The sequence below is a fragment of the Oncorhynchus gorbuscha genome, linkage group LG04 (assembly GCF_021184085.1).
Source record: "Oncorhynchus gorbuscha isolate QuinsamMale2020 ecotype Even-year linkage group LG04, OgorEven_v1.0, whole genome shotgun sequence".
Lineage (NCBI taxonomy): Eukaryota > Metazoa > Chordata > Actinopteri > Salmoniformes > Salmonidae > Oncorhynchus > Oncorhynchus gorbuscha.
In genome coordinates, this window is record NC_060176.1 from 73,176,111 (window position 1) to 73,189,582 (window position 13,472).

At 42.1% G+C, this 13,472-nt stretch overlaps 1 protein-coding gene across 6 annotated transcripts in view; it reads left to right on the top strand.

Moving 5' to 3' along the window:
• rtkna (rhotekin a) overlaps nt 1-13,472 on the top strand; it is a 105,133-nt gene that overhangs the window by 805 nt on the left and 90,856 nt on the right. The gene's annotated exons all lie outside the window — the stretch shown is intronic.

Sequence of the window (13,472 nt, forward strand, 5' to 3'; positions counted from 1 at the left end):
CATTATATATATATATATATATATAAGTGTCTAGGTTGAAAAAGCTTCTATACGCTAAATTTACAATTGTTTGGGAACTTCAATTGTGAATGATACTGACCTGTCATCCGGAGGCCGCACGCTTTCCTGCCGGTCCGTTTTTCAATGATGCCGGGTAGTTGGTTTTATAGTGGAGCTGTGCTTAATATGAGCAGCTGAGAAATAAATATAAGATAACTAATTTCACTCCGGGCATCACCCACTGTTTGAGGAGCATGATCTCACGAAGGGACAGGTAATATTCTGCCCAAACTCTGTATGCCATGGGCTCTCCAACCCTTTCCCTGCAGCTACCATATGCATCACTTGGGGAAAACAAGTGAAATATGTTCGGGAACTTCGGTAGTAACATGTTTTTTCAATCAAAATATATTTCACTAAACTACTGACAGCCCCTCTAAAAATGAATAAAGGAGAGAGGAGGAGATGGAAACGCACGGTAGTGAGATATTCTGTGTTGCTAAAAGTAATGTGTCACCCAATTCATTATGAGCATATAAAAACATGCCCTATTACTAGGTTATTCAAACTCAAATACAAATTAAATATAATTGTAGGCTAACTCTATAAGCCGCCCTGCACAACCAATAAACCAACAGCATTGCCTAGGGCTATACTTTCTCTCCCGGGCAAATTGTGGAGCATAGCATCAGGTAACCAGTCCATTCAGTATGAATAATAATGCACACCACACTCAAAGGTGGTTTCTTGAATTTGTTTAATTTCGAAGTATAGGCTAGACCAGTCGTGTACCAAAGACATCTTCAATCAGTTTTGATTTATGTTTTTCTGCCATGTGTAATGTGCGGTAGGTTATGTATTGTATAAAGGCACAAACATCATTTTAATTCAGGTTTTTTTTTTTGGGGGGGGCTTGGGCTCATAAGCCTATGCATAAGCTCTAATATACATACAGGGGTTTGAATGAATCATCACCTTGTTGTGTTAGACTTTGAAACAACATCCACAACAACCTGATTTTACACTCAGTTTCAACCTGCTGTTGAACTTCTTTCTTCAAATTGATCATCACAGAGAGGTGACTTTTAAAAGCATGATGTTGTTTTGATAAGTTTTTGATGTAAATTCCTATTGCATTTGAGTTGAAATCAGTGGTTAGAGGGACAATAGATCCCCGAGTACCAGGCCATTAGCGATCTGATGATCTTTAGCAAGTTTGGTAGAACCAACGCATGTCCAGAGTGCATAAAAGTAGATTACTGTGACTCAACGGTCATGTCGAATTATACTGTGGTCATGACACATGACTGGCGGTAATATGGTCACTGCATTCCTGTAAAGCTTTGAGAGGATCTCATGTTAAATACTGTTGAAGTAATATGGCTACAGGTTCACCTGCCTCACCTAAAGCCCATTCTTGTGAGAAGTTGCTATAGACCACCAAGTGCTTACAGTCAGTATCTGGATAATATGTGTGAAATGCTTGATAATGTATGTGATATCAACAGAGAGATGTGTTTTCTGGGTGACCTAAATATTGACTGGCTTTCATCAAGCTTCAAACTGTAACAAGTGCCTGCAACCTTATTCAGGTTATAAGTCAACCTACCCTGTTAGTTACGACCAGCACAGGAATTAAATCATCCACATGTATTGATCACATCTTTACTAATGCTGCAGAATTATGCTCTAAAGCAGCATCCACATCCATTGGATGTAGTGATCACAATATAGTAGCCATATCTGGGAAAACCAAAGTTCCAAATGCTGGGCCTAATACAATGTATAATAGGTCATACAATACTCTTTGTAGTGTACATATGTTAAAGATGTAAAGAATAGTTGCTGGTCTGTCGTGTGTAACTAAAAATCAAATCAAATCAAATTGTATTTGTCACATACACATGGTTAGCAGATGTTAATGCGAGTGTAGCGAAATGCTTGTGCTTCTAGTTCCGACAATGCAGTAATAACCAACAAGTAATCTAGCTAACAATTCCAAAACTACTACCTTATAGACACAAGTGTAAGGGGATAAAGAATATGTACATAAAGATATATGAATGAGTGATGGTACAGAGCAGCATAGGCAAGATACAGTAGATGGTACCTGTACTGACCTCGCCTTCTGGATGATAGCGGGGTGAACAGGCAGTGGCTCGGGTGGTTGTTGTCCTTGATGATCTTTATGGCCTTCCTGTGACATCGGGTGGTGTAGGTGTCCTGGAGGGCAGGAAGTTTGCCCCCGGTGATGCATTGTTCAGACCTCACTACCCTCTGGAGAGCCTTACGGTTGTGGGCAGAGCAGTTGCCGTACCAGGCGGTGATACAGCCCGCCAGGATGCTCTCGATTGTGCATCTGTAGAAGTTTGTGAGTGCTTTTGGTGACAAGCTGAATTTCTTCAGCCTCCTGAGGTTGAAGAGGCGCTGCTGCCCCCTTTTTCACGATGCTGTCTGTGTGGGTGGACCAATTCAGTTTGTCTGTGATGTGTACGCAGAGGAATTTAAAACTTACTACCCTCTCCACTACTGTTCCATCAATGTGGATAGGGGGGTGTTCCCTCTGCTGTTTCCTGAAGTCCACAATCATCTCCTTTGTTTTGTTGACATTGAGTGTGAGGTTATTTTCCTGACACCACACTCCGAGGGCCCTCACCTCCTCCCTGTAGGCCGTCTCGTCGTTGTTGGTAATCAAGCCTACCACTGTTGTGTCGTCCGCAAACTTGATGATTGAGTTGGAGGCGTGCGTGGCCACGCAGTCGTGGGTGAACAGGGAGTACAGGAGAGGGCTCAGAACGCACACTTGTGGGGCCCCATTGTTGAGGATCAGTGGGGTGGAGATGTTGTTGCCTACCCTCACCACCTGGGGGCGGCCTGTCAGGAAGTCCAGTACCCTGTTGCACAGGGCGGGGTCGAGACCCAGGGTCTCGAGCTTGATGACGAGCTTGGAGGGTACTATGGTGTTAAATGCCGAGCTGTAGTCGATGAACAGCATTCTCACATAGGTATTCCTCTTGTCCAGATGGGTTAGGGCAGTGTGCAGTGTGGTTGAGATTGCATCGTCTGTGGACCTATTTGGGGCGGTAAGCAAATTGGAGTGGGTCTAGGGTGTCAGGTAGGGTGGAGGTGATATGGTCCTTGACCAGTCTCTCAAAGCACTTCATGAAGACGGAAGTGAGTGCTACGGGGCGGTAGTCGTTTAGCTCAGTTACCATAGATTTCTTGGGAACAGGAACAATGGTGGCCCTCTTGAAGCATGTGGGAACAACAGACTGGGATAGGGATTGATTGAATATGTCCGTAAACACACCAGCCAGTTGGTCTGCGCATGCTCTGAGGGCGCGGCTGGGGATGCCGTCTGGGCCTGCAGCCTTGCGAGGGTTAACACTAGACGCTGCACTTGACGCAGTTATGAAATTGCTTATTCCAGTACTAATAAGCGTGCCCCCATTAAGAAAATGCCTGTAAAAATGGTTAAATCCCTGTGGATTGATGAGATTTTGGAACATTTTATGCTTGAGAGGGATGAGGAAATAGGAATGGCAAATTACTCTGGCTGCACAGCTGATTGGCAAATGTACTGTAAATTGAGAAATCGTGATTTAAACTGAATAAAAAGAAGAAACTACAATATGAAACAAAGATAAATGACATAGAATGATAGCAAAAAGTTTGTATGCATTGATATGTAGTCTACTTGTGCCTTTAAAAAAACTGAATGTAGTTCTATGTAGTTCTATTCTTGTCTATTGATGTTCTGTATTGTGTTTTGTGTGGATCCCAGGAAGAGTTGCTGCTGAGTTTGCTAATGGGGACCCTAATAAAATACAAAATGACTACATGGAACGCTATTCAACATCAGGTAACTAATGCAAGCAGTAGAATCTGATTAAAAAAATAAACAGATAAAAATACAGCATATGGAACAGCCGGTACTGTGAAGAGACGCTCAGACACACACATACACATGGTAACACATGCACTCTATTAGAGGTCGACCGATTAATCGGAATGGCCGATTTAATTAGGGCCGATTTCAATCTTTCATAACAATCAGTAATCTGCATTTTTGGACACCGATCATGGCCGATTACATTGCACTCCACTTGGCAGGCTGCGAGGCAGGCTGACTACCTGTTATGTGAGTCCAGCAAGGAGCCAAGGTAAGGTGCTAGCTAGCATTAAGCGTATCTTATAAAAAAAAACAATCAATCTTAACATAATCACTAGTTAACTACACATGGTTAATGATATTACAAGTTTTTCTAGCTTGTCCTGCGTTGCATATAATCGATGCGGTGCCTGTTAATTTATCATTGAATCATACCCTACTTCGCCAAATTTAACAAGCGCATTCGCAATGTGTACCTCACGATAAACATCAACGCCTTTTTTAAAATCAATACACAAGTATATATAAGTATATATTTTTAAACCTGCATATTTAGTTAATATTGCCTGCTAACATGAATTTCTATTAACAAGGGATATTGTGTCACTTCTCTTGCATTCTGTGCAACAGAGTCAGGGTATATGCAGCAGTTTGGGCCGTCTGGCTCGTTGTGAACTGTGAAGACAATTTCTTTCTAACAAAGACTGCCAACTTTGCCAAACGGGATGATTTAACAAAAGCGCATTTGAGAAAAATGCGTAATCTTTGCACAAAAGTACCTAACCGTAAACATAAATGCCTTTCTTAAAATCAATACACAGAAGTATATATTTTTAAACCTGAATATTTGGTTAAAATAAATCCAGGTTAGCAGGCAATAATACATTAGGGAAATTGTGTCACTTCTCTTGCATTCATTGCATGCAGAGTCAGGGTATATGCAACAGTTTGGGCCACCTGGCTCGTTGCGAACTAATTTGCCAGAATTTTACGTAATTATGACATAACATTGAAGGTTGTGCAATGTAACAGGAATATTTAGACTTATTGATGCCACCCGTTTGATAAAATACGGAACAGTTAGGAATTTCACTGAAATAATAAACATTTTATTTGACCATATTAATGACCTAAGGCTCATATTTCTATGTGTTTATTATATTATAATTAAGTCTATGATTTGATATTTGATAGAGCAGTCTGACTGAGCGATGGTAGGCAGCAGCAGGCTCGTAAGCATTCATTCAAACAGAACTTTTGTGCGTTTGCCAGCAGCTGTTTATGACTTCAAGCCTATCAACTCCCGAGGTTAGACTGGTGTAACCGATGTGAAATGGCTAGCTAGTTAGCAGGGTGCACGCTAATAGTGTTTCAAACGTCACTCGCTCTGAGACTTGGAGTAGTTGTTCCCCTTGCTCTGCAAGGGCCGCGGCTTTTGTGAAGCGATGGGTAATGATGCTTTTAGGGTGGCTATTGTCGATGTGTTCCTGGTTCGAGCCCAGTTAGGGGCGAGGAGAGGGACGGAAGCTATACTGTTACACTGGCAATACTAAAGTGCCTATAAGAACATCCAATAGTCAAAGGTATATGAAATACAAATGGTATAGAGAGAAATAGTCCTATAATTCCTATAATAACCTCAACCTAGAACTTCTTACCTGGGAATATTGACGACTCATGTTAAAAGGAACCACCGGCTGTCATATGTTTTCACGTTCCGAGCAAGGCACTTACACGTTAGCTTTTTTACATGGCACATATTGCACTTTTACTTTCTTCTCCAACACTTTGTTTTTACATTATTTAAACCAAATTGAACATGTTTCATTATTTATTTGAGGCTAAATTGATTTGATTGATGTATTATATTAAGTTAAAATAAGTGTTTATTCAGTATTGTTGTAATTGTCATTATTATAAATAAATAAACAAATCGGACGATTAATCGGCAGCGGCTTTTTTTTGGTCCCCCAATAATTGGTATCGGTATCGGCGTTGAAAAATCATAATCGGCCGACCTCTATACACATGGATTTTGTATTGTAGAGTAGTGGCCTGAGGGAACACACGTAATGTGTTGTAGGTATGTGGTATTAGAGTAGTGGCCTGAGGGAACACACTTAATGTGTTGTAGATATGTGGTAGTAGAGTAGTGGCCTGAGGGAACACACTTAATGTGTTGTGAAAAGTGTTTTATCATGTCATGTCGTTTTTTTGGGTGCATTCGGAAAGTACAATTTGCACATTTTGTTACATTACAGCCTTATTTTTAAATGTATTAAATCGTTTCTTCCCCCTCATCAATCTACATGCAATACTCCATAATGACAAAGTAAAAACAGGTTTTTAGACATTTTTGCAAATGTATTAAAAATACAAAACTGAAATATAACATTTACATAAGTATTCAGACCCTTTGCTCAGTACTTTGTTGAAGCACCTTTGGTTACAGCCTCGAGTCTTCTTGGGTATGACGCTACAAGCTTGGTACACCTGTATTTAGGGAGTTTCTCCCATTCTTCTCTGCAGATCCTCTGAAGCTCTGTCAGGTTGGATGGGGAGCGTCGCTGCACAGCTATTTTCAAGTCTCTCCAGAGGTGTTCGATCAGGTTCAAGGCCGGGCTCTGGCTGGGCCACTCAAGGACATTCAGAGACTTCAGAGACCCGAAGCCACTCTAGACGTGACACTTGGAATTCAGGTCAAAGTGTTCAATCTTGGTTTTATCAGAAAAGAGAATGTTGTTTCTCATGGTCTGAGAGTCCTTTAGGTGCCTTTTTGGCAAACTCCAAGCAGACTGTCATGTGCCTTTTTACTGAGGAGTGGCTTCCGTCTGACCACAACCATATAGGCCTGATTGGGGGAGTGGTGCAGAGATGGTTGTCCTTCTGGAAGGTTCTCCTATCTCCACAGAGAAACTCTGGAACTCTGTCAGTGACCATCAGGTTCTTGGTCACCTTCCTGACCATGGCCCTTCTCCCCTGATTTCTCAGTATGGACAGGCGGCCAGCTCTAGGAAGAGTGTTGGTGGTTCCAAACTTCTTCCATTTAAGAATGATGGAGGCCACTGTCTTCTTGGGGACCTTCAATGCTGCAGAAATGTGTTGGTATCCTTCCCCAGATCTGTGCCACAACACAATCCTGTCGTCTCTGAGCTCAACGGACGATTCCTTCGACCTCATGGCTTGGTTTTCACTCTGACATGCACTGTCAACTGTGAGACCTTATACAGACAGGTGTGTGCCTTTCCAAATCATGTCCAATCAATTAAATTTACCACGGGTGGGCTCCAATCAAGTTGTAGAAACATCTCAAAGATGATCAATGGCAACAGGATTCCTGAGTTGCCACTGATCATCCTGAGTTCAATTTCGAGTCTCATAGCAAAGGGTATGAATACTTCTGTAAAAAAAGAAATCATTTTTAAAAATGTATTTGCTAAAATTTCTAAAACCTATTTTCGCTTTGTCATTATGGGGTGTTGTGTGTAGATTCAGGGGTAAAAAAAATGTTAAGCCATTTTAGAAAAAGGCTGTAACGTAACAAAATGTGTAAAAAGTGAAGGGGTCTGAATACTTTCCGAATGCACTGTAACTGTCTTAATGTTGCCATACCCCAGGAAGAGTAGCTACTGCCTTGGCAGCAGCTAATGTGGATCCTTAATAAATACAATACAAGAGAATGGGAATGTAGCAGTGCAGACTGTGAATTCTGAAGGGATACTTTAAGGAATCTTAATTGTGCCATAGTGCAGGGAATGAATCTCTGTCTATCTTGCTGTGCTGTGTTTTTTTTTAAACAATTCATGTCACATGAAACCTAATAAATGGCTAGAGAGGAGCACCCCATTATTATATTGATTCGCTACTTGCCTTGGTTCCCTGAGTGAAGGCTGCTTTCCCTCTTTTTTGACCTCCGTAGATCAGATGACATTCTCTCTAGCAAGAAACAATTTCATGTTTCAAGTTTTAATGTCACACGCAGTACAGTGAAATGTCTTTCTTGCAAAACCCAACCATGCAATAATCAATAACAATGTAATACAAGAAAAAGAAAACAAAAATAAGTCATATGAAGACCATAATAAGTAAGTTAGCATACAATATACAGGGTCCGTTCCAATAGCATATTTACAATGTGCAGGGATACTGATCCAGGTAGATATGAATAGTAAGGTGACTAGGCAACAGGATGTAAGATAAACAGAGGAGCAGCAGCTTGTATGTGAGTGGGAGTAGAGTCAGGATAAATGTTTTTGCATGTTATGTGTGAGTGATCAGAAGATGGAGTGAGTGAGTGTGTGTCTAGGGCCCTGTGAGTGTGCACAGAGACAAAAATAAAAAGGTCAATGAGGATACAAGGTTAACTCAGTCTGTGTAGCTATTTTGTGAACTTTTTGTCAGTCTTATTCTTGGGGATGGAAGCTGTTCAAGAGGCTGTTGGTGCCAGACTTGATGCACCGGTACCGCCTGCCGTGCGGAAGCAGAGAGGTGGTTGGAGTCTTTAACGATTTTCCAGGCCTGATATAGATGTCCTGGATGGCAGGGAGCTCGGCGCCAGTGATGAACATGGGCTGTCTGCACCACCCTCTGTAGCGCCATGCAATCGAGGGCGGTGCTATTGCCATACCAGGCAGTGATCCAGCCAGTCAAAATGCCGTTGTGCCTTCTTTGCGACTGTGTGTGTGTTTGGACCATTTTATGTCTTTAGTGATTTGGACACCGAGGAACTGAGGAAGCTGTCGACCTGCTCCACTGCGGCCCGTCGATGTGGATAGGGGCGTGCTCTGCCCCCCGTTTCCTGTAGTTCACGATCAACTCCTTGGTCTTGCTGATGTTGAGGGAGAGGTTGTTGTTCTGGCACCACACTGCCAAGTCACTAAACATCTCCCGGTAGGCTGATTCATTGTCACTGGTGATCAGGCCCACCATCGTTGTGTCGTCAGCATACTTGATGATGGTGTTGGAGGCGTGCGTGGCCACACAGTCGTGGGTGAACCGAGAGTACAGGAGGGGACTAAGCACACACCCCTGTGGGGCTCCTATGTTAAGGGGCAGCGTGGCGGAGGTGATGTTGCCTACCCTCACCACCTGGGATCAGCCCGTCAGGAAGTCCAGGATCCAGTTACAGAGGGAGGTGTTCAGAGTCCTAAGCTTGGTGACAAACTTGGAGTGGACAGTGGTGTTGAATGCTGTACTAGTTGATGAATGAATGTGTCTGTGCAGATGTGTTTGGACTGCTCATGGCCATCTGATTTTGGAGAGGCATCATGTCGGAAAGTTATTACTAGTGGGTTTAGTTTATTAGGATCCCCATTTGCTACTGCACATGCAGCATCTACTCTTCCTGGAGTCCACATAAAATGCACACATACATAACAAAGTACTGAACAGTTATAGACAAAAACAAGATATTTAATTAAATTGGAGTATATATTGCGAAGACACCAATACCAATAAAAGATGCCAAAAGCCGGCTATTACCGGCTAACAGAAACTCGGCTAACAGAAACCCTGTCACTTACTGTAGCTCTGCTGTACTGTAGCTGTACTGTAGCTCTGCTGTACTGTAGCTCTGCTGTGCTGTAGCTCTGCTGTAGCTCTACTGTACTGTAGCTGTACTGTAGCTCTGCTGTAGCTCTACTGTACTGTAGCTGTACTGTAGCCCTACTGTAGCTGTACTGTAGCTGTGCTGTACTGTATCTGTACTGTAGCTGTGCTGTAGCTCTGCTGTACTGTAGCTCTGCTGTAGCTGTACTATACTGTAGCTGTGCTATAGCTGTACTGTAGCTCTGCTGTACTGTAGCTGTACTATACTGTATCTGTACTGTAGCTCTGCTGTACTGTAGCTGTACTATATTGTAGCTGTACTGTAGCTCTGATGTAGCTGTACTGTACTGTAGCTCTGCTGTAGCTCTGCTGTGCTGTAGATGTACTGTACAGTATCTGTACTGTAGCTCTGCTGTACTGTAGCTGTAGCTCTGCTGTACTGTAGCTGTACTATATTGTAGCTGTACTGTAGCTCTGATGTAGCTGTACTGTACTGTAGCTCTGCTGTGCTGTAGCTGTACTGTACAGTATCTGTACTGTAGCTCTGCTGTACTGTAGCTGTAGCTCTGCTGTACTGTAGCTGTACTATATTGTAGCTGTACTGTAGCTCTGATGTAGCTGTACTGTACTGTAGCTCTGCTGTAGCTCTGCTGTGCTGTAGCTGTACTGTACGGTATCTGTACTGTAGCTCTGATGTAGCTGTACTGTAGCTGTAGCTGTACTTTATCTGTACTGTAGCTGTAGCTGTACTGTACTGCATCTGTACTGTAGCTTTGCTGTATCTGTGCTGTAGCTCTACTGTGCTGTACTGTAGCTCTACTGTAGCTCTGCTGTACTGTAGCTGTACTGTAGCTCTGTTGTACTGTAGCTGTACTATACTGTAGCTGTACTGTAGCTGTACTATACTGTAGCTGTACTGTAGCTCTGCTGTGCTGTGATGTACTGTACTATAGCTGTACTGTAGCTCTGCTGTACTGTAGCTGTGCTGTAGCTCTGCTGTACTGTAGCTGTACTGTAGCTGTGCTGTAGCTCTGCTGTACTGTAGCTGTACTATACTGTAGCTGTACTATGCTGTAGCTGCACTATACTGTAGCTGTACTGTATCTGTACTGTAGCTGTGCTGTAGCTCTGCTGTACTATACTGTAGCTGTACTGTAGCTGTACTGTAGCTGTACTATGCTGTAGCTGTACTATACTGTAGCTGTACTATACTGTCGCTGTACTGTAGCTCTGCTGTACTGTAGCTGTGCTGTAGCTCTGTTGTACTGTAGCTGTACTATACTGTAGCTGTACTGTAGCTGTAATATACTGCAGCTGTACTGTAGCTCTGCTGTAATGTGCTGTACTGTAGCTCTGCTGTACTGTAGCTGTAGCTGTGCTGTACTGTAGCTGTAACTACGCTGTACTCTAGCTCTGCTGTACTGTAGCTGTACTGTAGCTGTAGCGGTGCTGTACTGTAGCTGTAACTATGCTGTACTGTAGCTCTGCTGAGCTGTATTGTAGCTGTGTTGTACTGTAGCTGTACTGTAGCTGTACTGTAGCTGTAACTGTGCTGTACTGTAGCTGTACTGTACTGTAGCTGTACTGTAGCTCTGCTGTGCTGTACTCTAGCTGTACTGTAGATCTGCTGTGCTGTACTGTAGCTGTACTTTAGCTCTGCTGTACTGTAGCTGTAGCTCTGCTGTACTGTAGCTGTAGCTCTGCTGTACTGTACTGTAGCTCTGCTGTGCTGTACTGTAGCTGTACTGTAGCTCTGCTGTTCTGTAGCTGTACTGTAGCTCTGCTGTTCTGTAGCTGTACTGTAGCTCTGCTGTTCTGTAGCTGTACTGTAGCTCTGCTGTTCTGTAGCTGTACTGTAGCTCTGCTGTTCTGTAGCTGTAGCTCTGCTGTAGCTGTAGCTCTGCTGTACTGTAGCTGTACTGTAGCTCTGCTGTACTGTACTGTAGCTCTGCTGTTCTGTAGCTGTAGCTCTGCTGTTCTGTAGCTGTAGCTCTGCTGTACTGTAGCTCTGTTGTACTGTAGCTGTACTGTAGCTTTTGCTTGATAGGGACGTTCCACCCTGAATAAATCCTGCCTTATCGGCCCTTTTCTCTTCCAGTGTTAACACATTACTTATGGGCAATTCTAGTGTTATGGATGAGACTGAATTGACAAAGTTTTGATGTGTCTGTGTGTGTGTATATAGAACAGTATACCCCAAAATGTGGACTCCTAAATGCTGAATGTTACATTCGGAAAATACTAACTTTAGTTTTGCATGCTTAGGTTGAATTTCCAGTGGCATTGCCCATTTTGTTGATGAGCATCTAAACTGTTTAGATTTTCACATTTTGTTTTTCAGTTTGTCATTTAGTCTTTCCACCGACAACAACCAAACAATCACTGCCTTCTCTCTCCATAATCTGCTTTCCATTCCTCATACACGATTAATGTGGGTTTCAGCCATTGTGTTCCATGTTAATGATGTTAGATAATGTAGGTTTCAGCCATTGTTTTCCATATTAATGATGTTAGATAATGTAGGTTTCAGCCATTGTGTTCCATGTTAATGATGTTAGATAATGCAGGTTTCAGCCATTGTGTTCCATGTTAATGATGTTAGATAATGTTCCATGTTAATGATGTTAGATAATGCAGATTTCAGCCACTGTGTTCCATGTTAATGATGTTAGATAATGTAGGTTTCAGCCATTGTGTTCCATGTTAATGATGTTAGATAATGCAGGTTTCAGCCATTGTGTTCCATGTTAATGATGTTAGATAATGCAGATTTCAGCCACTGTGTTCCATGTTAATGATGTTAGATAATGCAGATTTCAGACATTGTGTTCCATGTTAATGATGTTAGATAATGTAGGTTTCAGCCATTGTGGTCCATTTGAATGATGTTAGATAATGTAGGTTTCAGCCATTATGTTCCATGTTAATGATGTTAGATAATGTAGGTTTCAGCCATTATGTTCCATGTTAATGATGTTAGATAATGTAGGTTTCAGCCATTATGTTCCATGTTAATGATGTTAGATAATGTAGATTTCAGCCATTGTGTTCCATGTTAATGATGTTAGATAATGTAGGTTTCAGCCATTATGTTCCATGTTAATGATGTTAGATAATGTAGGTTTCAGCCATTATGTTCCATGTTAATGATGTTAGATAATGTAGGTTTCAGCCATTGTGGTCCATTTGAATGATGTTAGATAATGTAGGTTTCAGCCATTATGTTCCATGTTAATGATGTTAGATAATGTAGGTTTCAGCCATTGTGGTCCATTTGAATGATGTTAGATAATGTGTGTTTCAGCCATTGTGTTCCATGTTATTGATACCCTGGAATACCTGAGAGTTTCTCACAGCCAATTCCTTCTCTGTGGGACTTCAGTGCCCCCATTAGATCTCAATGCTCCGACACAGCCAGTGGCATATCAATGAAGCAGGCCATGGTGTTGTGAAAGAACCCCTTTCACCCTGTGAAGCCCAATACAGGCTCTGTGTGGGGTTTCCATTAGCCGGTAATAGCCGGCTTTTGGTTGACTTAAATGTATAGAAAAGCTGATAAATAAAATTAGCACATGTTAGTTATTGCATATCAGATCTTCCCTCTTTCTAAATTCCACTCTCATCTGCGTGTGCTTTAGTGCTTTAGATGGTGCTTTTGTTTTCCGCTAAATGCATTATGGAACAAACATTTGCACGTAGCCTACTGCATTGTGCGCATTGCTGCGCTTATGTGAACAAAAATAGTTTAGCAAATAAATGTTCTAATCTGTGGCATCAGACTCATTTGCTTTAAAAAATATATATTATGTAGCCTACAGCCTACTGGTTGTATGAATTTGGGATCTATCATCCCACAACTGTCCCAGAGTCTGTTTGTTATAGGCTATTTCTTTCTCGACAAGCTGACCAATAGAATAGGTCAACTTTTCTACTGTGGGGATAGTAGTTTGACATAGGCTAGTCATTTTTTTTCTGTTCGTTACTCAACTTGTTGGCTGAGGAAAAGTAAACGTGGACAGTTATTTTAATATCG